Source organism: Amblyomma mixtum, chromosome 1 (genome assembly GCF_055824585.1).
Source record: "Amblyomma mixtum isolate Tamu chromosome 1, ASM5582458v1, whole genome shotgun sequence".
In the NCBI taxonomy this organism is placed as follows: Eukaryota; Metazoa; Arthropoda; class Arachnida; order Ixodida; family Ixodidae; genus Amblyomma; species Amblyomma mixtum.
This window is the reverse complement of record NC_143012.1, coordinates 116,303,148-116,323,096: the sequence shown is the minus strand read 5'-3', so window position 1 is coordinate 116,323,096 and position 19,949 is coordinate 116,303,148.

The following is a 19,949-nucleotide window of genomic DNA, read 5'->3' as shown; positions in this document are numbered from 1 at the left end:
ATTTTTGGAGTTTTGGACTTTCGGAGATTTGGAGTTTTGGTGTTTTGGAGATTAGGAATCTTGGAGTTTCGGAATTTTGTAGTTTTGTAGTTTTCGAGTGTCGGAGTTTTGGAGTGTTGGAGTTTTGGAGCTTTGGAGTTTTGGAGTTTTTGAGTTTTGGAGTTTCAGAGTTCTGGAGGTTCAGGGTTGTGGAGTTTCGGAATTTTTGAGTTTTGGAGTTTCGGAGTTTCGGAGTTTTGGAGTATTGCAGTTTTGGAATTTTCGAGTTTTGGAGTTTCGAATTTTCAGAGTTTCGGATTTTTGGAGTTTTGGAGTTTCGGAGATTTGGAATTTTGGCGTTTTGGAGTTTCGAATTTTCAGAGTTTGGGATTTTTGGAGTTTTGGAGTTTCGGAGATTTGGAGTTTTGGCGTTTTGGAGTTTCGGAGTTTCGGAGTTTTGGAGTTTCAGAGTTTTGGAGGTTCAGGGTTGTGGAGTTTCGGAATTTTTGAGTATAGGAGTTTCGGAGTTTTGGAGTTTTGGAGAATTGCAGTTTTGGAGTTTTGGAGTTTCGAATTTTCAGAGTTTCGGATTTTTGGAGTTTTGGAGTTTCGGAGATTTGGAGTTTTGGCGTTTTGGAGTTTCGAATTTTCTGAGTTTGGGATTTTTGGAGTTTTGGAGTTTCGGAGATTTGGAGTTTTGGAGTTTCGGAGTTTCGGAGTTTTGGAGTTTTGGAGTTTTTGAGTTTTGGAGTTTTGGATTTTTGCAAATTTGGAGTTTTGGAGTTTTGGAGTTTCGGAGTTTCGGAGTTTTGGAGTCTCAGAGTTTTGGAGGTTCAGGGTTGTGGAGTTTCGGAATTTTTGAGTTTTGGAGTTTCGGAGTTTCGGAGCTTTGGAGTATTGCAGTTTTGGAATTTTGGAGTTTCGAATTTTCAGAGTTTCGGATTTTTGGAGTTTTGGAGTTTCAGAGAATTGGAGTTTTAACGTTTTCGAGATTCGGAATCTTGGAGTTTCGGAATTTTGTAGTTTTGTAGTTTTGGAGTGTCGGAGTTTTGGAGTGTTGGAGTTTTGGAGCTTTGGAGCTTTGGAGTTTGGGAGTTTTTGAGTTTTTGAGTTTTGGATTTTTGCACTTTTTGAAATTTGGAGTTTTGGAGTTTTGGAGTTTTGGAGTTTCGGAGTTTCGGAGTTTTGGAGTTTCAGAGTTTTGGAGGTTCAGGGTTGTGGAGTTTCGGAATTTTTGAGTTTTGGAGTTTCGGAGTTTCGGAGTTTTGGAGCATTGCAGTTTTGGAGTTCTGGAGTTTTGGAGTTTGGAATTTTCAGAGTTTCGGATTTTTGGAGTTTTGGAGTTTCGGAGATTTGGAGTTTTGGCCTTTTGGAGATTCGGGGTCTTGGAGTTTCGGAATTTTGTAGTTTTGCAGTTTTGGAGTGTCGGAGGCTTGGAGTGTTGGAGTTTTGGAGTTTTGGAGTTCTGGAGTTTTGGAGTTCTGGAGTTTTGGAGTTTCGGAGTTTCGGAGTTTCGGAGTTTTGGAGTTTCAGAGTTTTGGAGGTTCAGGGTTGTGGAATTTCGGAATTTTTGAGTTTTGGAGTTTCGGAGTTTTGGAGTATTGCAGTTTTTGAATTTTGGAGTTTTGGAGTTTCGAATTTTCAGAGTTTCGGATTTTTGGAGTTTTGGAGTTTCGGAGATTTGGAGTTTTGGCGTTTTTGAGATTCGGAATCTTGGAGTTTCGGAATTTTGTAGTTTTGTAGTTTTGGAGTGTCACAGTTTTGGAGTGTTGGAGTTTTGGAGCTTTGGAGTTTTGGAGTTTTGGAGTTTTTGAGTTTTTGAGTTTTTGAGTTTTGGATTTTTGCACTTTTGGAGTTTTGGAGTTTTGGAGTTTCGGAGTTTCGGAGTTTTGGAGTTTCAGAGTTTTGGAGGTTCAGTGTTGTGGAGTTTCGGCATTTTTGAGTATTGGAGTTTCGGAGTTTCGGAGTTTTGGAGAATTGCAGTTTTGGAGTTTTGGAGTTTCGAATTTTCAGAGTTTCGGATTTTTGGAGTTTTGGAGTTTTGGAGTTTCGGAGTTTCGGAGTTTTGGAGTATTGCAGTTTTGGAGTTTTGGAGTTTTGGAGTTGCGAATGTTCAGAGTTTAGGATTTTTGGAGTTTTGGAGTTTTGGAGAATTGGACTTTTGGCGTTTTCGAGATTCGGAATCTTGGAGTTTCGGAATTTTGTAGTTTTGGAGTTTTGGAGTTTAGGAGTTTCGGAGTTTCGGAGTTTTGGAGTTTCAGAGTTTTGGAGATTCAGGGTTGTGGAGTGTCGGAATTTTTGAGTTTTGGAGTTTCGGAGTTTCGGAGTTTTGGAGTTTTGCAGTTTTGGAGTTTTGGTGTTCTGGAGTTTTGGAGTTTCGAATTTTCAGAGTTTCAAATTTTTGGAGTTTTGGAGTTTCGGAGATTTGGAATTTCGGCGTTTTGGGGATTCGGGGTCTTGGAGTTTCGGAATTTTGTAGTTTTGTGGTTTTGGAGTGTCGGAGTTTCGGAGTGTTGGAGTTTTGGAGTTTTAGAGTTTTAGAGTTTTGGAGTTTTGAAATTTTTGAGTTTCGGATTTTTGGAGTTTGGAGTTTTTAAGTTTTGGATTTTTGAGTTTTGGATTTTTGGATTTTTGGAGTTTTTGTGTTTTTGAGTTTTGGAGTGTTGGATTTTTGCACTTTTGGAGGTTTGGAGTTTTGGAGTTTTGGATTTTTGGAGCTTTGGAGGTATGGATTTTTGGACATTCAGGGTTTTGTTCCAGAATTTTGTAGTTTTGGAGTTTTGGAGTGTCGGAGTTTCGAATTATTGGAGTTTTCGTGTTTTGGAATTTTTGATTTTTGAAGGTATGGATTTTTGGAGTTTCGGAGTTGTGGAGATTCGGGTTTGTGGAGTTTTGGAGTTTTGGAGTTTTGGATTTTTGCACTTTTGGAGTTTTGGAGTTTCGGAGTTTTGGAGATTCAGGGTTGTGGAGTTTCGGAATTTTTGAGTTTTGGAGTTTTGGACTTTCGGAGTTCCGGAGTTTCGGAGATTTGTAGTTTTGGCGTTTTGGAGATTCAGGGTCTTGGAGTTTCGGAATTTTGCAGTTTTGTAGTTTTGGAGTGTCGGAGTTTTGAGTGTTGGAGTTTTGGAATTTCGGAGTTTCGGAGTTTCGGAGTTTTGGAGTTTCAGAGTTTCAGAGTTCTGGAGGTTCAGGGTTGTGGAGTTTCGGAATTTTTGAGTTTTGGAGTTTCGGAGTTTCGGAGTTTTGGAGTATTGCAGTTTTGGAATTTTGGCGTTTTGGAGTTTCGAATTTTCAGAGTTTCGGATTTTTGGAGTTTTGGAGTTTCGGAGATTTGGAGTTTTGGCGTTTTGGAGTTTCGAATTTTCAGAGTTTGGGATTTTTGGAGTTTTGGAGTTTCGGAGATTTGGAGTTTTGGCGTTTTGGAGTTTCGGAGTTTCGGAGTTTTGGAGTTTCAGAGTTTTGGAGGTTCAGGGTTGTGGAGTTTCGGAATTTTTGAGTATTGGAGTTTCGGAGTTTCGGAGTTCTGGAGAATTGCAGTTTTGGAGTTTCGAATTTTCAGAGTTTCGGATTTTTGGAGTTTTGGAGTTTCGGAGATTTGGAGTTTTGTGCGTTTTGGAGATTCGGAATCTTAGAGTTTCGGAATTTTGTAGTTTTGTAGTTTTCGAGTGTCGGAGTTTTGGAGTGTTGGAGTTTTGGAGCCTTGGAGTTTTGGAGTTTTTGAGTTTTGGAGTTTTGGATTTTTGCAAATTTGGAATTTTGGAGTTTTGGAGTTTTGGAGTTTCGGAGTTTCGGAGTTTTGGAGTCTCAGAGTTTTGGAGGTTCAGGGTTGTGGAGTTTCGGAATTTTTGAGTTTTGGAGTTTCGGAGTTTCGGAGTTTTGGAGTATTGCAGTTTTGTGGTTTTGGAGTTTTGGAGGTGCGAATTTTCAGAGTTTAGGATTTTTGGAGTTTTGGAGTTTCGGAGATTTGGAGTTTTGGCCTTTTGGAGATTCGGGGTCTTGGAGTTTCGGAGTGTTGGAGTTTTGGAGCTTTAGAGTTTTTGAGTTTTTGAGTTTTGGATTTTTGCACTTTTGGAGTTTTGGAGTTTTGGAGTTTCAGAGTTTTGGAGGTTCAGGGTTGTGGAGTTTCGGAATTTTTGAGTATTGGAGTTTCGGAGTTTCGGAGTTTTGGAGAATTGCAGTTTTGGAGTTTTGGAGTTTCGAATTTTCAGAGTATCGGATTTTTGGAGTTTTGGAGTTTCGGAGTTTTGGAGTTTCAGAGTTTTCGAGGTTCAGGGTTGTGGAGTTTCGGAATTTTTGAGTTTTGGAGTTTCGGAGTTTCGGAGTTTTGGAGTTTTCGAGTTTTGGAGTTTCAGAGATTTGGAGTTTTGGCGTTTTGGAGATTCGGAATCTTGGAGTTTCGGAATTTTGTAGTTTTGTAGTTTTGGAGTGTCAGAGTTTTGGAGTGTTGGAGCTTTGGAGTTTTGGAGTTTATGAGTTTTTGAGTTTTGGATTTTTGCACATTTGGAGTTTTGGAGTTGTGGAGTTTCGGAGTTTCGGAGTTTCGGAGTTTTGGAGTTTCAGAGTTTTGGAGGTTCAGGGTTGTGGAGTTTCGGAATTTTTGAGTTTTGGAGTTTCGGAGTTTTGGAGTATTGCAGTTTTGGAATTTTGGAGTTTTGGAGTTTCGGAGACTTGGAGTTTTGGCGTTTTGGAGATTCGGAATCTTGGAGTTTCGGAATTTTGTATTGTTGTAGTTTTGGAGTGTCAGAGTTTTGGAGTGTTGGAGTTTTGGAGCTTTGGAGTTTTTGAGTTTTTAAGTTTTTGAGTTTTGGATTTTTGCACTTTTGGCGTTTTGGAGTTTTGGAGTTTCGGAGTTTTGGAGTTTCAGAGTTTTGAAGGTTCAGGGTTGTGGAGTTTCGGAATTTTTGAGTATTGGAGTTTCGGAGTTTCGGAGTTTTGGAGACTTGCAGTTTTGGAGTTTCGAATTTTCAGAGTTTCGGATTTTTGGGGTTTTGGAGTTTCGGAGTTTCGGAGTTATGGAGTTTCAGAGTTTTCGAGGTTCAGGGTTGTGGAGTTTCGGAATTTTTGAGTTTTGGAGTTTCGGAGTTTCGGAGTTTTGGAGTTTCGAATTTCCAGAGTTTCGGATTTTTGGAGTTTTGGAGTTTCGGAGATTTGGAGTTTTGGCGTTTTGGAGATTCGGAATCTTGGAGTTTCGGAATTTTGTAGTTTTGTAGTTTTCGAGTGTCGGAGTTTTGGAGTGTTGGAGTTTTGGAGCTTTGGAGTTTTGGAGTTTTTGAGTTTTGGAGTTTTGGATTTTTGCACTTTTGGAGTTTTGGAGTTTCAGAGTTTTGGAGGTTCAGGGTTGTGGAGTTTCGGAATTTTTTAGTTTTGGAGTTTCGGAGTTTCGGAGGTTTGGAGTATTGCAGTTTTGGAGTTTTGGAGTTTTGGAGTTTCAGAGATTTGGAGTTTTGGCATTTTGGAGATTCGGAATCTTGGAGTTTCGGAATTTTGTAGTTTTGTAGTTTTGGAGTGTCAGAGTTTTGGAGTGTTGGAGCTTTGGAGTTTTGGAGTTTATGAGTTTTTGAGTTTTGGATTTTTGCACTTTTGGAGTTTTGGAGTTTTGGAGTTTTGGAGTCTCGGAGTTTCGGAGTTTTGGAGTTTCAGAGTTTTGGAGGTTCAGGGTTGTGGAATTTCGGAATTTTTGAGTATTGGAGTTTCGGAGTTTCGGAGTTTTGGAGTATTGCAGTTTTGGAATTTTGGAGTTTTGGAGTTTCGAATTTTCAGAGTTTCGGATTTTTGGAGTTTTGGAGTTTCGGAGATTTGGAGTTTTGGCGTTTTGGAGTTTCGAATTTTCAGAGTTTGGGAGTTTTGGAGTTTCAGAGTTTTGGAGGTTCAGGGTTGTGGAGTTTCGGAATTTTTGAGTATTGGAGTTTCGGAGTTTCGGAGTTCTGGAGAATTGCAGTTTTGGAGTTTCGAATTTTCAGAGTTTCGGATTTTTGGAGTTTTGGAGTTTCGGAGATTTGGAGTTTTGTGCGTTTTGGAGATTCGGAATCTTAGAGTTTCGGAATTTTGTAGTTTTGTAGTTTTCGAGTGTCGGAGTTTTGGAGTGTTGGAGTTTTGGAGCCTTGGAGTTTTGGAGTTTTTGAGTTTTGGAGTTTTGGATTTTTGCAAATTTGGAATTTTGGAGTTTTGGAGTTTTGGAGTTTCGGAGTTTCGGAGTTTTGGAGTCTCAGAGTTTTGGAGGTTCAGGGTTGTGGAGTTTCGGAATTTTTGAGTTTTGGAGTTTCGGAGTTTCGGAGTTTTGGAGTATTGCAGTTTTGTGGTTTTGGAGTTTTGGAGGTGCGAATTTTCAGAGTTTAGGATTTTTGGAGTTTTGGAGTTTCGGAGATTTGGAGTTTTGGCCTTTTGGAGATTCGGGGTCTTGGAGTTTCGGAGTGTTGGAGTTTTGGAGCTTTAGAGTTTTTGAGTTTTTGAGTTTTGGATTTTTGCACTTTTGGAGTTTTGGAGTTTTGGAGTTTCAGAGTTTTGGAGGTTCAGGGTTGTGGAGTTTCGGAATTTTTGAGTATTGGAGTTTCGGAGTTTCGGAGTTTTGGAGAATTGCAGTTTTGGAGTTTTGGAGTTTCGAATTTTCAGAGTATCGGATTTTTGGAGTTTTGGAGTTTCGGAGTTTTGGAGTTTCAGAGTTTTCGAGGTTCAGGGTTGTGGAGTTTCGGAATTTTTGAGTTTTGGAGTTTCGGAGTTTCGGAGTTTTGGAGTTTTCGAGTTTTGGAGTTTCAGAGATTTGGAGTTTTGGCGTTTTGGAGATTCGGAATCTTGGAGTTTCGGAATTTTGTAGTTTTGTAGTTTTGGAGTGTCAGAGTTTTGGAGTGTTGGAGCTTTGGAGTTTTGGAGTTTATGAGTTTTTGAGTTTTGGATTTTTGCACATTTGGAGTTTTGGAGTTGTGGAGTTTCGGAGTTTCGGAGTTTCGGAGTTTTGGAGTTTCAGAGTTTTGGAGGTTCAGGGTTGTGGAGTTTCGGAATTTTTGAGTTTTGGAGTTTCGGAGTTTTGGAGTATTGCAGTTTTGGAATTTTGGAGTTTTGGAGTTTCGGAGACTTGGAGTTTTGGCGTTTTGGAGATTCGGAATCTTGGAGTTTCGGAATTTTGTATTGTTGTAGTTTTGGAGTGTCAGAGTTTTGGAGTGTTGGAGTTTTGGAGCTTTGGAGTTTTTGAGTTTTTAAGTTTTTGAGTTTTGGATTTTTGCACTTTTGGCGTTTTGGAGTTTTGGAGTTTCGGAGTTTTGGAGTTTCAGAGTTTTGAAGGTTCAGGGTTGTGGAGTTTCGGAATTTTTGAGTATTGGAGTTTCGGAGTTTCGGAGTTTTGGAGACTTGCAGTTTTGGAGTTTCGAATTTTCAGAGTTTCGGATTTTTGGGGTTTTGGAGTTTCGGAGTTTCGGAGTTATGGAGTTTCAGAGTTTTCGAGGTTCAGGGTTGTGGAGTTTCGGAATTTTTGAGTTTTGGAGTTTCGGAGTTTCGGAGTTTTGGAGTTTCGAATTTCCAGAGTTTCGGATTTTTGGAGTTTTGGAGTTTCGGAGATTTGGAGTTTTGGCGTTTTGGAGATTCGGAATCTTGGAGTTTCGGAATTTTGTAGTTTTGTAGTTTTCGAGTGTCGGAGTTTTGGAGTGTTGGAGTTTTGGAGCTTTGGAGTTTTGGAGTTTTTGAGTTTTGGAGTTTTGGATTTTTGCACTTTTGGAGTTTTGGAGTTTCAGAGTTTTGGAGGTTCAGGGTTGTGGAGTTTCGGAATTTTTTAGTTTTGGAGTTTCGGAGTTTCGGAGGTTTGGAGTATTGCAGTTTTGGAGTTTTGGAGTTTTGGAGTTTCAGAGATTTGGAGTTTTGGCATTTTGGAGATTCGGAATCTTGGAGTTTCGGAATTTTGTAGTTTTGTAGTTTTGGAGTGTCAGAGTTTTGGAGTGTTGGAGCTTTGGAGTTTTGGAGTTTATGAGTTTTTGAGTTTTGGATTTTTGCACTTTTGGAGTTTTGGAGTTTTGGAGTTTTGGAGTCTCGGAGTTTCGGAGTTTTGGAGTTTCAGAGTTTTGGAGGTTCAGGGTTGTGGAATTTCGGAATTTTTGAGTATTGGAGTTTCGGAGTTTCGGAGTTTTGGAGTATTGCAGTTTTGGAATTTTGGAGTTTTGGAGTTTCGAATTTTCAGAGTTTCGGATTTTTGGAGTTTTGGAGTTTCGGAGATTTGGAGTTTTGGCGTTTTGGAGTTTCGAATTTTCAGAGTTTGGGATTTTTGGAGTTTTGGAGTTTCGGAGATTTGGAGTTTTGGCGTTTTGGAGTTTCGGAGTTTCGGAGTTTTGGAGTTTCAGAGTTTTGGAGGTTCAGGGTTGTGGAGTTTCGGAATTTTTGAGTATTGGAGTTTCGGAGTTTTGGAGTTTTGGAGAATTGCAGTTTTGGAGTTTTGGAGTTTCGAATTTTCAGAGTTTCGGATTTTTGGAGTTTTGGAGTTTCGGAGATTTGGAGTTTTGGCGTTTTGGAGTTTCGAATTTTCAGAGTTTGGGATTTTTGGAGTTTTGGAGTTTCGGAGATTTGGAGGTTGGAGTTTCGGAGTTTCGGAGTTTTGGAGTTTTGGAGTTTTTGAGTTTTGGAGTTTTGGATTTTTGCAAATTTGGAGTTTTGGAGTTTTGGAGTTTCGGAGTTTCGGAGCTTTGGAGTCTCAGAGTTTTGGAGGTTCAGGGTTGTGGAGTTTCGGAATTTTTGAGTTTTGGAGTTTCGGAGTTTCGGAGCTTTGGACTATTGCAGTTTTGGAATTTTGGAGTTTCGAATTTTCAGAGTTTCGGATTTTTGGAGTTTTGGAGTTTCAGAGAATTGGAGTTTTAACGTTTTCGAGATTCGGAATCTTGGAGTTTCGGAATTTTGTAGTTTTGTAGTGTTGGAGTGTCGGAGTTTTGGAGTGTTGGAGTTTTGGAGCTTTGGAGCTTTGGAGTTTGGGAGTTTTTGAGTTTTTGAGTTTTGGATTTTTGCACTTTTTGAAATTTGGAGTTTTGGAGTTTTGGAGTTTTGGAGTTTCGGAGTTTTGGAATTTCAGAGTTTTGGAGGTTCAGGGTTGTGGAGTTTCGGAATTTTTGAGTTTTGGAGTTTCGGAGTTTCGGAGTTTTGGAGCATTGCAGTTTTGGAGTTGTGGAGTTTTGGAGTTTGGAATTTTCAGAGTTTCGGATTTTTGGAGTTTGGAGTTTCGGAGATTTGGAGTATTGGCCTTTTGGAGATTCGGGGTCTTGGAGTTTCGGAATTTTGTAGTTTTGCAGTTTTGGAGTGTCGGAGGCTTGGAGTGTTGGAGTTTTGGAGTTTTGGAGTTCTGGAGTTTTGGAGTTTCGGAGTTTCGGAGTTTCGGAGTTTTGGAGTTTCAGAGTTTTGGAGGTTCAGGGTTGTGGAATTTCGGAATTTTTGAGTTTTGGAGTTTCGGAGTTTTGGAGTATTGCAGTTTTTGAATTTTGGAGTTTTGGAGTTTCGAATTTTGAGAGTTTCGGATTTTTGGAGTTTTGGAGTTTCGGAGATTTGGAGTTTTGGCGTTTTTGAGATTCGGAATCTTGGAGTTTCGGAATTTTGTAGTTTTGTAGTTTTGGGGTGTCACAGTTTTGGAGTGTTGGAGTTTTGGAGCTTTGGAGTTTTGGAGTTCTTGAGTTTTTGAGTTTTTGAGTTTTGGATTTTTGCACTTTTGGAGTTTTGGAGTTTTGGAGTTTCGGAGTTTCGGAGTTTTGGAGTTTCAGAGTTTTGGAGGTTCAGTGTTGTGGAGTTTCGGCATTTTTGAGTATTGGAGTTTCGGAGTTTCGGAGTTTTGGAGAATTGCAGTTTTGGAGTTTTGGAGTTTCGAATTTTCAGAGTTTCGGATTTTTGGAGTTTTGGAGTTTCGGAGTTTCGGAGTTTTGGAGTATTGCAGTTTTGGAGTTTTGGAGTTTTGGAGTTGCGAATGTTCAGAGTTTAGGATTTTTGGAGTTTTGGAGTTTTGGAGAATTGGACTTTTGGCGTTTTCGAGATTCGGAATCTTGGAGTTTCGGAATTTTGTAGTTTTGGAGTTTTGGAGTTTAGGAGTTTCGGAGTTTCGGAGTTTTGGAGTTTCAGAGTTTTGGAGATTCAGGGTTGTGGAGTGTCGGAATTTTTGAGTTTTGGACTTTCGGAGTTTCGGAGTTTTGGAGTTTTGCAGTTTTGGAGTTTTGGAGTTTTGGAGTTTTGGTGTTCTGGAGTTTTGGAGTTTCGAATTTTCAGTTTCAAATTTTTGGAGTTTTGGAGTTTCGGAGATTTGGAATTTCGGCGTTTTGGGGATTCGGGGTCTTGGAGTTTCGGAATTTTGTAGTTTTTTGGTTTTGGAGTGTCGGAGTTTCGGAGTGTTGGAGTTTTGGAGTTTTAGAGTTTTAGAGTTTTGGAGTTTTGAAATTTTTGAGTTTCGGATTTTTGGAGTTTGGAGTTTTTAAGTTTTGGATTTTTGAGTTTTGGATTTTTGGATTTTTGGAGTTTTTGTGTTTTTGAGTTTTGGAGTTTTGGATTTTTGCACTTTTGGAGGTTTGGAGTTTTGGAGTTTTGGATTTTTGGAGCTTTGGAGGTATGGATTTTTGGATATTCAGGGTTTTGTTCCAGAATTTTGTAGTTTTGGAGTTTTGGAGTGTCGGAGTTTCGAATTATTGGAGTTTTCGTGTTTTGGAATTTTTGATTTTTGGAGGTATGGATTTTTGGAGTTTCGGAGTTGTGGAGATTCGGGTTTGTGGAGTTTTGGAGTTTTGGAGTTTTGGATTTTTGCACTTTTGGAGTTTTGGAGTTTCGGAGTTTTGGAGATTCAGGGTTGTGGAGTTTCGGAATTTTTGAGTTTTGGAGTTTTGGAGTTTCGGAGTTCCGGAGTTTCGGAGTTTCGGAGTTTTGGAGTTTTGCAGTTTCGGAGTTTTGGAGTTTTGGAGTTTCGAATTTACAGAGTTTCGGATTTTCGGAGTTTTGGAGTTTCGGAGATTTGTAGTTTTGGCGTTTTGGAGATTCAGGGTCTTGGAGTTTCGGAATTTTGCAGTTTTGTAGTTTTGGAGTGTCGGAGTTTTGGAGTGTTGGAGTTTTGGAATTTCGGAGTTTCGGAGTTTCGGAGTTTTGGAGTTTCAGAGTTTCAGAGTTCTGGAGGTTCAGGGTTGTGGAGTTTCGGAATTTTTGAGTTTTGGAGTTTCGGAGTTTCGGAGTTTTGGAGTATTGCAGTTTTGGAATTTTGGCGTTTTGGAGTTTCGAATTTTCAGAGTTTCGGATTTTTGGAGTTTTGGAGTTTCGGAGATTTGGAGTTTTGGCGTTTTGGAGTTTCGAATTTTCAGAGTTTGGGATTTTTGGAGTTTTGGAGTTTCGGAGATTTGGAGTTTTGGCGTTTTGGAGTTTCGGAGTTTTGGAGTTTCAGAGTTTTGGAGGTTCAGGGTTGTGGAGTTTCGGAATTTTTGAGTATTGGAGTTTCGGAGTTTCGGAGTTCTGGAGAATTGCAGTTTTGGAGTTTCGAATTTTCAGAGTTTCGGATTTTTGGAGTTTTGGAGTTTCGGAGATTTGGAGTTTTGTGCGTTTTGGAGATTCGGAATCTTAGAGTTTCGGAATTTTGTAGTTTTGTAGTTTTCGAGTGTCGGAGTTTTGGAGTGTTGGAGTTTTGGAGCCTTGGAGTTTTGGAGTTTTTGAGTTTTGGAGTTTTGGATTTTTGCAAATTTGGAGTTTTGGAGTTTTGGAGTTTTGGAGTTTCGGAGTTTCGGAGTTTTGGAGTCTCAGAGTTTTGGAGGTTCAGGGTTGTGGAGTTTCGGAATTTTTGAGTTTTGGAGTTTCGGAGCTTTGGAGTATTGCAGTTTTGGAATTTTGGAGTTTCGAATTTTCAGAGTTTCGGATTTTTGGAGTTTTGGAGTTTCAGAGAATTGGAGTTTTAACGTTTTCGAGATTCGGAATCTTGGAGTTTTGGAATTTTGTAGTTTTGTAGTTTTGGAGTGTCGGAGTTTTGGAGTGTTGGAGTTTTGGAGCTTTGGAGCTTTGGAGTTTGGGAGTTTTTGAGTTTTTGAGTTTTGGATTTTTGCACTTTTTGAAATTTGGAGTTTTGGAGTTTTGGAGTTTTGGAGTTTCGGAGTTTTGGAGTTTCAGAGTTTTGGAGGTTCAGGGTTGTGGAGTTTCGGAATTTTTGAGTTTTGGAGTTTCGGAGTTTTGGAGCATTGCAGTTTTGGAGTTCTGGAGTTTTGGAGTTTGGAATTTTCAGAGTTTCGGATTTTTGGAGTTTTGGAGTTTCGGAGATTTGGAGTTTTGGCCTTTTGGAGATTCGGGGTCTTGGAGTTTCGGAATTTTGTAGTTTTGCAGTTTTGGAGTGTCGGAGGCTTGGAGTGTTGGAGATTTGGAGTTTTGGAGTTCTGGAGTTTTGGAGTTTCGGAGTTTCGGAGTTTCGGAGTTTTGGAGTTTCAGAGTTTTGGAGGTTCAGGGTTGTGGAATTTCGGAATTTTTGAGTTTTGGAGTTTCGGAGTTTTGGAGTATTGCAGTTTTGGAATTTTGGCGTTTTGGAGTTTCGAATTTTCAGAGTTTCGGATTTTTGGAGTTTTGGAGTTTCGGAGATTTGGAGTTTTGGCGTTTTGGAGTTTCGAATTTTCAGAGTTTGGGATTTTTGGAGTTTTGGAGTTTCGGAGATTTGGAGTTTTGGCGTTTTGGAGTTTCGGAGTTTTGGAGTTTCAGAGTTTTGGAGGTTCAGGGTTGTGGAGTTTCTGAATTTTTGAGTATTGGAGTTTCGGAGTTTCGGAGTTCTGGAGAATTGCAGTTTTGGAGTTTCGAATTTTCAGAGTTTCGGATTTTTGGAGTTTTGGAGTTTCGGAGATTTGGAGTTTTGTGCGTTTTGGAGATTCGGAATCTTAGAGTTTCGGAATTTTGTAGTTTTGTAGTTTTCGAGTGTCGGAGTTTTGGAGTGTTGGAGTTTTGGAGCCTTGGAGTTTTGGAGTTTTTGAGTTTTGGAGTTTTGGATTTTTGCAAATTTGGAGTTTTGGAGTTTTGGAGTTTTGGAGTTTCGGTGTTTCGGAGTTTTGGAGTCTCAGAGTTTTGGAGGTTCAGGGTTGTGGAGTTTCGGAATTTTTGAGTTTTGGAGTTTCGGAGCTTTGGAGTATTGCAGTTTTGGAATTTTGGAGTTTCGAATTTTCAGAGTTTCGGATTTTTGGAGTTTTGGAGTTTCAGAGAATTGGAGTTTTAACGTTTTCGAGATTCGGAATCTTGGAGTTTTGGAATTTTGTAGTTTTGTAGTTTTGGAGTGTCGGAGTTTTGGAGTGTTGGAGTTTTGGAGCTTTGGAGCTTTGGAGTTTGGGAGTTTTTGAGTTTTTGAGTTTTGGATTTTTGCACTTTTTGAAATTTGGAGTTTTGGAGTTTTGGAGTTTTGGAGTTTCGGAGTTTTGGAGTTTCAGAGTTTTGGAGGTTCAGGGTTGTGGAGTTTCGGAATTTTTGAGTTTTGGAGTTTCGGAGTTTTGGAGCATTGCAGTTTTGGAGTTCTGGAGTTTTGGAGTTTGGAATTTTCAGAGTTTCGGATTTTTGGAGTTTTGGAGTTTCGGAGATTTGGAGTTTTGGCCTTTTGGAGATTCGGGGTCTTGGAGTTTCGGAATTTTGTAGTTTTGCAGTTTTGGAGTATCGGAGGCTTGGAGTGTTGGAGATTTGGAGTTTTGGAGTTCTGGAGTTTTGGAGTTTCGGAGTTTCGGAGTTTCGGAGTTTTGGAGTTTCAGAGTTTTGGAGGTTCAGGGTTGTGGAATTTCGGAATTTTTGAGTTTTGGAGTTTCGGAGTTTTGGAGTATTGCAGTTTTTGAATTTCGGATTTTTGGAGTTTTGGAGTTTCGGAGATTTGGAGTTTTGGCGTTTTTGAGATTCGGAATCTTGGAGTTTCGGAATTTTGTAGTTTTGTAGTTTTGGAGTGTCACAGTTTTGGAGTGTTGGAGTTTTGGAGCTTTGGAGTTTTGGAGTTCTTGAGTTTTTGAGTTTTTGAGTTTTGGATTTTTGCACTTTTGGAGTTTTGGAGTTTTGGAGTTTCGGAGTTTCGGAGTTTTGGAGTTTCAGAGTTTTGGAGGTTCAGTGTTGTGGAGTTTCGGCATTTTTGAGTATTGGAGTTTCGGAGTTTCGGAGTTTTGGAGAATTGCAGTTTTGGAGTTTTGGAGTTTCGAATTTTCAGAGTTTCGGATTTTTGGAGTTTTGGAGTTTCGGAGTTTCGGAGTTTTGGAGTATTGCAGTTTTGGAGTTTTGGAGTTTTGGAGTTTTGGAGTTGCGAATGTTCAGAGTTTAGGATTTTTGGAGTTTTGGAGTTTTGGAGAGTTGGACTTTTGGCGTTTTCGAGATTCGGAATCTTGGAGTTTCGGAATTTTGTAGTTTTGGAGTTTTGGAGTTTAGGAGTTTCGGAGTTTCGGAGTTTTGGAGTTTCAGAGTTTTGGAGATTCACGGTTGTGGAGTGTCGGAATTTTTGAGTTTTGGAGTTTCGGAGTTTCGGAGTTTTGGAGTTTTGCAGTTTTGGAGTTTTGGTGTTCTGGAGTTTTGGAGTTTCGAATTTTCAGAGTTTCAAATTTTTGGAGTTTTGGAGTTTCGGAAATTTGGAATTTCGGCGTTTTGGGGATTCGGGGTCTTGGAGTTTCGGAATTTTGTAGTTTTGTAGTTTTCGAGTGTCGGAGTTTTGGAGTGTTGGAGTTTTGGAGCCTGGGAGTTTTGGAGTTTTTGAGTTTTGGAGTTTTGGATTTTTGCAAATTTGGAGTTTTGGAGTTTTGGAGTTTCGGAGTTTCGGAGTTTTGGAGTCTCAGAGTTTTGGAGGTTCAGGGTTGTGGAGTTTCGGAATTTTTGAGTTTTGGAGTTTCGGAGTTTCGGAGTTTTGGAGTATTGCAGTTTTGTGGTTTTGGAGTTTTGGAGTTGCGAATTTTCAGAGTTTAGGATTTTTGGAGTTTTGGAGTTTCGGAGATTTGGAGTTTTGGCCTTTTGGAGATTCGGGGTCTTGGAGTTTCGGAGTGTTGCAGTTTTGGAGCTTTGGAGTTTTTGAGTTTTTGAGTTTTGGATTTTTGCACTTTTGGAGTTTTGGAGTTTCAGAGTTTTGGAGGTTCAGGGTTGTGGAGTTTCGGAATTTTTGAGTATTGGAGTTTCGGAGTTTCGGAGTTTTGGAGAATTGCAGTTTTGGAGTTTTGGAGTTTCGAATTTTCAGAGTATCGGATTTTTGGAGTTTTGGAGTTTCAGAGTTTTCGAGGTTCAGGGTTGTGGAGTTTCGGAATTTTTGAGTTTTGGAGTTTCGGAGTTTTGGAGTTTTGGAGTTTTGGAGATTTGGAGTTTTGGCGTTTTGGAGATTCGGAATCTTGGAGTTTCGGAATTTTGTTGTTTTGTAGTTTTCGAGTGTCGGAGTTTTGGAGTGTTGGAGTTTTGGAGCTTTGGAGTTTTGGAGTTCTTGAGTTTTGGAGTTTTGGATTTTTGCACTTTTGGAGTTTTGGAGTTTCAGAGTTTTGGAGGTTCAGGGTTGTGGAGTTTCGGAATTTTTGAGTTTTGGAGTTTCGGAGTTTCGGAGTTTTGGAGTATTGCAGTTTTGGAGTTTTGGAGTTTCAGAGATTTGGAGTTTTGGCGTTTTGGAGATTCGGAATCTTGGAGTTTCGGAATTTTGTAGTTTTGTAGTTTTGGAGTGTCAGAGTTTTGGAGTGTTGGAGCTTTGGAGTTTTGGAGTTTATGAGTTTTTGAGTTTTGGATTTTTGCACATTTGGAGTTTTGGAGTTGTGGAGTTTCGGAGTTTCGGAGTTTTGGAGTTTCAGAGTTTTGGAGGTTCAGGGTTGTGGAGTTTCGGAATTTTTGAGTTTTGGAGTTTCGGAGATTTGGAGTATTGCAGTTTTGGAATTTTGGAGTTTTGGAGTTTCGGAGACTTGGAGTTTTGGCGTTTTGGAGATTCGGAATCTTGGAGTTTCGGAATTTTGTATTGTTGTAGTTTTGGAGTGTCAGAGTTTTGGAGTGTTGGAGTTTTGGAGCTTTGGAGTTTTTGAGTTTTTAAGTTTTTGAGTTTTGGATTTTTGCACTTTTGGCGTTTTGGAGTTTTGGAGTTTCGGAGTTTCGGAGTTTTGGAGTTTCAGAGTTTTGAAGGTTCAGGGTTGTGGAGTTTCGGAATTTTTGAGTATTGGAGTTTCGGAGTTTCGGAGTTTTGGAGAATTGCAGTTTTGGAGTTTCGAATTTTCAGAGTTTCGGGTTTTTGGGGTTTTGGAGTTTCGGAGTTTCGGAGTTATGGATTTTCAGAGTTTTCGAGGTTCAGGGTTGTGGAGTTTCGGAATTTTTGAGTTTTGGAGTTTCGGAGTTTCGGAGTTTTGGAGTTTCGAATTTCCAGAGTTTCGGATTTTTGGAGTTTTGGAGTTTTGGAGATTCGGAATCTTGGAGTTTCGGAATTTTGTAGTTTTGTAGTTTTCGAGTGTCGGAGTTTTGGAGTGTTGGAGTTTTGGAGCTTTGGAGTTTTGGAGTTTTTGAGTTTTGGAGTTTTGGATTTTTGCACTTTTGGAGTTTTGGAGTTTCGGAGTTTTGGAGATTCAGGGTTGTGGAGTTTCGGAATTTTTGAGTTTTGGAGTTTTGGAGTTTCGGAGTTCCGGAGTTTCGGAGTTTCGGAGTTTTGGAGTTTTGCAGTTTCGGAGTTTTGGAGTTTTGGAGTTTCGAATTTACAGAGTTTCGGATTTTCGGAGTTTTGGAGTTTCGGAGATTTGTAGTTTTGGCGTTTTGGAGATTCAGGGTCTTGGAGTTTCGGAATTTTGCAGTTTTGTAGTTATAGAGTGTCGGAGTTTTGGAGTGTTGGAGTTTTGGAATTTCGGAGTTTCGGAGTTTTGGAGTTTCAGAGTTTTCGAGGTTCAGGGTTGTGGAGTTTCGGAATTTTTGAGTTTTGGAGTTTCGGAGTTTTGGAGTTTTGGAGTTTTGGAGATTTGGAGTTTTGGCGTTTTGGAGATTCGGAATCTTGGAGTTTCGGAATTTTGTTGTTTTGTAGTTTTCGAGTGTCGGAGTTTTGGAGTGTTGGAGTTTTGGAGCTTTGGAGTTTTGGAGTTCTTGAGTTTTGGAGTTTTGGATTTTTGCACTTTTGGAGTTTTGGAGTTTCAGAGTTTTGGAGGTTCAGGGTTGTGGAGTTTCGGAATTTTTGAGTTTTGGAGTTTCGGAGTTTCGGAGTTTTGGAGTATTGCAGTTTTGGAGTTTTGGAGTTTCAGAGATTTGGAGTTTTGGCGTTTTGGAGATTCGGAATCTTGGAGTTTCGGAATTTTGTAGTTTTGTAGTTTTGGAGTGTCAGAGTTTTGGAGTGTTGGAGCTTTGGAGTTTTGGAGTTTATGAGTTTTTGAGTTTTGGATTTTTGCACATTTGGAGTTTTGGAGTTGTGGAGTTTCGGAGTTTCGGAGTTTTGGAGTTTCAGAGTTTTGGAGGTTCAGGGTTGTGGAGTTTCGGAATTTTTGAGTTTTGGAGTTTCGGAGTTTTGGAGTATTGCAGTTTTGGAATTTTGGAGTTTTGGAGTTTCGGAGACTTGGAGTTTTGGCGTTTTGGAGATTCGGAATCTTGGAGTTTCGGAATTTTGTATTGTTGTAGTTTTGGAGTGTCAGAGTTTTGGAGTGTTGGAGTTTTGGAGCTTTGGAGTTTTTGAGTTTTTAAGTTTTTGAGTTTTGGATTTTTGCACTTTTGGCGTTTTGGAGTTTTGGAGTTTCGGAGTTTCGGAGTTTTGGAGTTTCAGAGTTTTGAAGGTTCAGGGTTGTGGAGTTTCGGAATTTTTGAGTATTGGAGTTTCGGAGTTTCGGAGTTTTGGAGAATTGCAGTTTTGGAGTTTCGAATTTTCAGAGTTTCGGATTTTTGGGGTTTTGGAGTTTCGGAGTTTCGGAGTTATGGAGTTTCAGAGTTTTCGAGGTTCAGGGTTGTGGAGTTTCGGAATTTTTGAGTTTTGGAGTTTCGGAGTTTCGGAGTTTTGGAGTTTCGAATTTCCAGAGTTTCGGATTTTTGGAGTTTTGGAGTTTCGGAGATTTGGAGTTTTGGCGTTTTGGAGATTCGGAATCTTGGAGTTTCGGAATTTTGTAGTTTTGTAGTTTTCGAGTGTCGGAGTTTTGGAGTGTTGGAGTTTTGGAGCTTTGGAGTTTTGGAGTTTTTGAGTTTTGGAGTTTTGGATTTTTGCACTTTTGGAGTTTTGGAGTTTCAGAGTTTTGGAGGTTCAGGGTTGTGGAGTTTCGGAATTTTTTAGTTTTGGAGTTTCGGAGTTTCGGAGGTTTGGAGTATTGCAGTTTTGGAGTTTTGGAGTTTTGGAGTTTCAGAGATTTGGAGTTTTGGCATTTTGGAGATTCGGAATCTTGGAGTTTCGGAATTTTGTAGTTTTGTAGTTTTGGAGTGTCAGAGTTTTGGAGTGTTGGAGCTTTGGAGTTTTGGAGTTTATGAGTTTTTGAGTTTTGGATTTTTGCACTTTTGGAGTTTTGGAGTTTTGGAGTTTTGGAGTCTCGGAGTTTCGGAGTTTTGGAGTTTCAGAGTTTTGGAGGTTCAGGGTTGTGGAATTTCGGAATTTTTGAGTATTGGAGTTTCGGAGTTACGGAGTTTTGGAGAATTGCAGTTTTGGAATTTTTCGAGTTTCGAATTTTCAGTTTCGGATTTTTGGAGTTTTGGAGTTTCGGAGTTTCGGAGTTTTGGAGTTTCAGAGTTTTCGAGGTTCAGGGTTGTGGAGTTTCGGAATTTTTGTGTTTTGGAGTTTCAAAGTTTTGGAGTTTTGGAGTTTTGGAGTTTCGAATTTTCAGAGTTTGGGATTTTTGGAGTTTTGGAGTTTCAGAGATTTGGAGTTTTGGCGTTTTGGAGATTCGGAATCTTGGAGTTTCGGAATCTTGTAGTTTTGTAGTTTTGGAGTGTCGGAGTTTTGGAGTGTTGGAGTTTTGGAGCTTTGGAGTTTTGGAGTTTTTGAGTTTTTGAGTTTTGGATTTTTGCACTTTTGGAGGTTTGGAGTTTTGGAGTTTTGGATTTTTGGAGCTTTGGAGGTATGGATTTTTGGATATTCAGGGTTTTGTTCCAGAATTTTGTAGTTTTGGAGTTTTGGAGTGTCGGAGTTTCGAATTATTGGAGTTTTCGTGTTTTGGAATTTTTGATTTTTGGAGGTATGGATTTTTGGAGTTTCGGAGTTGTGGAGATTCGGGTTTGTGGAGTTTTGGAGTTTTGGAGTTTGGGATTTTTGCACTTTTGGAGTTTTGGAGTTTCGGAGTTTTGGAGATTCAGGGTTGTGGAGTTTCGGAATTTTTGAGTTTTGGAGTTTTGGAGTTTCGGAGTTCCGGAGTTTCGGAGTTTCGGAGTTTTGGAGTTTTGCAGTTTCGGAGTTTTGGAGTTTTGGAGTTTCGAATTTACAGAGTTTCGGATTTGCGGAGTTTTCGAGTTTCGGAGATTTGTAGTTTTGGCGTTTTGGAGATTCAGGGTCTTGGAGTTTCGGAATTTTGCAGTTTTGTAGTTATAGAGTGTCGGAGTTTTGGAGTGTTGGAGTTTTGGAATTTCGGAGTTTCGGAGTTTTGGAGTTTCAGAGTTTTCGAGGTTCAGGGTTGTGGAGTTTCGGAATTTTTGAGTTTTGGAGTTTCGGAGTTTTGGAGTTTTGGAGTTTTGGAGATTTGGAGTTTTGGCGTTTTGGAGATTCGGAATCTTGGAGTTTCGGAATTTTGTTGTTTTGTAGTTTTCGAGTGTCGGAGTTTTGGAGTGTTGGAGTTTTGGAGCTTTGGAGTTTTGGAGTTCTTGAGTTTTGGAGTTTTGGATTTTTGCACTTTTGGAGTTTTGGAGTTTCAGAGTTTTGGAGGTTCAGGGTTGTGGAGTTTCGGAATTTTTGAGTTTTGGAGTTTCGGAGTTTCGGAGTTTTGGAGTATTGCAGTTTTGGAGTTTTGGAGTTTCAGAGATTTGGAGTTTTGGCGTTTTGGAGATTCGGAATCTTGGAGTTTCGGAATTTTGTAGTTTTGTAGTTTTGGAGTGTCAGAGTTTTGGAGTGTTGGAGCTTTGGAGTTTTGGAGTTTATGAGTTTTTGAGTTTTGGATTTTTGCACATTTGGAGTT